Source organism: Physeter macrocephalus, unplaced genomic scaffold, assembly GCF_002837175.3.
Source record: "Physeter macrocephalus isolate SW-GA unplaced genomic scaffold, ASM283717v5 random_6065, whole genome shotgun sequence".
NCBI classification, from domain to species: Eukaryota; Metazoa; Chordata; class Mammalia; order Artiodactyla; family Physeteridae; genus Physeter; species Physeter macrocephalus.
In genome coordinates this window covers 426-3649 of record NW_021151350.1, presented here as the reverse complement: position 1 = coordinate 3649, position 3224 = coordinate 426, and the positions used below count along the sequence as shown (strand labels likewise).

The following is a 3224-nucleotide window of genomic DNA, read 5'->3' as shown; positions in this document are numbered from 1 at the left end:
GGGCCTTTGCAACATTCAAGACCAAGAAGTCAAGAAGACTTTGCAGTATTTATAAGTAAGTAAAACCAAATGTGTTGTTCTGGGCCTCTGTGATTTTGGTTTTTCGTTTGCTTATAACTGAATGTTTTTGTTTTTGTTTTTTGTCTACTGAACTCTTGACATGACGAGAGATCTTGCATGTTAACAACCTCGGGACTGCACTGTAAATACAAATGGCTCCACAGACACTTGTGGAACAGGGTGAGAACAATGATTATTCTAGAAATTACAAGATTCCAAAGCTGGGGTTTCTAAACTGGGTTCCGAACAGTCGAGCTTGGCTCTGATGAAGCAGTAAAAACCTCCCAGGGATAAGGGAAAGGAGAGGTAACTTCCTGAGGGCCTTACAGGTATGGGACTGCTGTCTTGAGCTGTGTGAAGCACAGGGTGAATTAGCTGTCCAGAGCTGAAAGGGCTTAGGAGTTCGCCTGCTCAGAGCTTACGTGGCTAGAGAATTTCTGAACTTCTTGCCAGCCTGCTGGGCCTTGCTGCCAGCTCCTCCAATTCCAAGGAGCTGGTTGTCCCCCACCCAGTTCTGATTGTCAAAGTGCACCTGTCTTGACCAGACCACTGCACATCCCCTCCCCCACACACACACCAGGCTGGCGAGGAAAGCATCTTCAGTCTCCCAGGAGCGAGGGAAACCCCTAACAGCCCTCCCCTTGGTCTGAAGCAGCCTGCATTCCACAGTAGACTAGCTCACAGAGCCAATCTGTTTCACCCTAAGCAGGAGGCAGCTACATGATTCCTCACCACAGCCTCAGCCATTCACGTCACCAAAATCATTCCCTAATGCCTGGACACCTTCACCAGCAATGAACGTCGTCCAAGCTTCCCAGTCAATCTGCTCAAAGGCCGTTTTTGATAGACAGTACCAGTCCCTGAGGGAGGACTTGTACAGGGCCACCTGCTGCTCAGGGAAGATGTACCTGCTGGGCTCCTCAGGAGACTTTAAGTCCAGAACATGCTTCCCAAACCTGTAGAACCGAGAGGCAGCCACAGAGTGCCAATTACAACCTTGTTTGTGTAGCTGGCTTTCCTGATTGTGCTCTGGGGCTTCTTTATTCTCTAGGATGTTAGGAGCAAAGCCCTCTTCATGCCCCTCATTGGTAACAGCTTTCCCTTCATTCTCCTTAGTAACATTCTTCGAGGTGGTGGCAGACCTCCACTCCAATGCACGTGGCTTCCGTGAAGTTTGCTGCACCAGCAGGAAAGGCCGTGAACTCCTATCACCCAGCTGCCAGCACGAGAACCACCACTGAGAACATTAAAACTGCCAGTTGCAGGATGACTTCAGAAGTGCCTACCACGTCAGCAATGTGACGGTACAGGGGGCCCACTTCTCAGCAGCTCCGGCGTCACAGGCAGCAAGGGACAGCCTACTATGGCACTCATACCAAACTCAGACTTGGCCTCAGGGCCATCCATTTCTATCAGGTTTATCAACCTTCTCCTGTTTCACAGAGTTCAGTTTCTTGCTACTTGGGGAAGCCCCAGTGGTTTCACTGATGTGCTTGAGAACCTTTGAGACACCTTTATATATTGAGTCCTGTCACTGTCCCAGAACTTTAGGGCCTCAAAGACACTGGCTGAGGGACCTCTGGGCATGGAAGTCTGGAGAACCTCCTGAGAGTAAGGCAGCTATCTCGACATCAATGAAGGATGCCCACAATAGTTGAAGGTCTCTCCGGCATGCAGTCTGAAAATAGCCATGACTGACTCCTAGCATAGGCTCTTGCTGCCCAAGAAAGGGACAGAGAGCACTGCAGACCCAGCAGGGAATGGTAACCCCACCAGCCCAAGAGCTTTTCCTCTATTCCCCTCCTCTAGCTCCTCTCTAGATATTTTAATTTTGAATAAGGATGCATGTATATTTAAAGAGAGGAAACCAAAACCAAAGGGGCATATATTGTGATGGTTATGACCTTCCAGGTACACACATGTTATTAATAAAGAAAATGCCTCAATACCACCATTTCCAAGCTTCGAATTCAGTGAATGCAGATGCCCCAAATTATAAACCCTTGGAGGAAAGGAAGACTCGTGATTAAGAAAATCCTCCTCTCATGAGTGACATCCTGAAGTCTGATGTGCTAAGAGCCTTCAGATCCCAGAGACCTGACACCTGACCCTCTGCCAGGTGTCAACACAGCAAGTTCCAGCGGGAAGGGACCTTGGATGCATCACCTGGTGCCAGCCCCTCACTTCTACAGATGAGGAATCAGAAGCCCACACGCCTAAGTTCATGCCTATGTTCACGTGAGAAGTTTAAGTTCCTCCAGCCTCAGCTTTCTGGAAGGAAGTTCAGTGTTCTTTGCATCATCTGCCTCCCTTCTCAGCCAAGGTCACTGCTGAATTCCAGAGCGGGAAACTAACTCTGGGCCCCCAAACTCCATCCCTCTGAATTTAGTATTTCCTTGCTGCCCCAGGTGTTGAGCTCTTCCTGCCACCTATCAAACTTGGAGGATAAATATCCACTTGACGCAGAAAAACAGGTATGAGTCTTCATCTCAACACAGAAAAATGGAAATTACTTTCAGGATGGGCTCTCATGGGGCAGCTCAAATGCTCACAGGTGCTTACAGCTCTGTGCCAGAAGAGGTTTCAGTTCGTGAAGGAAGCATCTGTCCGTGGTCTCCAGAAACACCGTCATGAACCCTCCAAAGGGCTCACGAGGGAAGGGTAACTACATGACAGGCAAATTACCAAGAGAAGCAACAGAATGCACACTGGAACTTGAAATACCTTTCAGGGCTTTTAGTCACGAAGCGGTAATAATACAAGAAAGAAAAGGGAGGCGTTCCAAATTTAGATGGCTTTTACTTTGTTCCAACACTGGGGCTCGGCGTTGTTACAACCTGGCCCTCTCTGCTCCCTCCATCGCCTTTTACACAGAGGATATAATGAGGTCTACTGTTCACTGTACACTTAACTCCCCTACGTTTTGTTAATAAAAAACCTCCCTCCTGCACCCAAGGCCAGCGCTCAGCGGGCTCTCTGCTGTCCGGCACCGTGGCCAGGGCACTCAGCTTGTCCGCCTGCGCCACTCTGGTCATCACATCCTCTGGGCACCTCGCTGCCCGCTGCGGAAACAAACAGCAGGGTGGAAGAGTTGAGAAACTGCAGGCCTGGGGGAACAGGAACCCAAGCAGGAAAGGGGGCAGACGGCTGGATCCTGGGATGAG

The 3224-nt window shown here is 49.6% G+C and overlaps 1 pseudogene; it reads right to left on the bottom strand.

Annotated features, from left to right (window-relative positions):
- Nucleotides 1-750: 750 nt before the first annotated feature.
- LOC112063243 (alpha-enolase-like) lies at nucleotides 751-1467 on the bottom strand (annotated as a pseudogene).
- Nucleotides 1468-3224: the final 1757 nt, after the last annotated feature.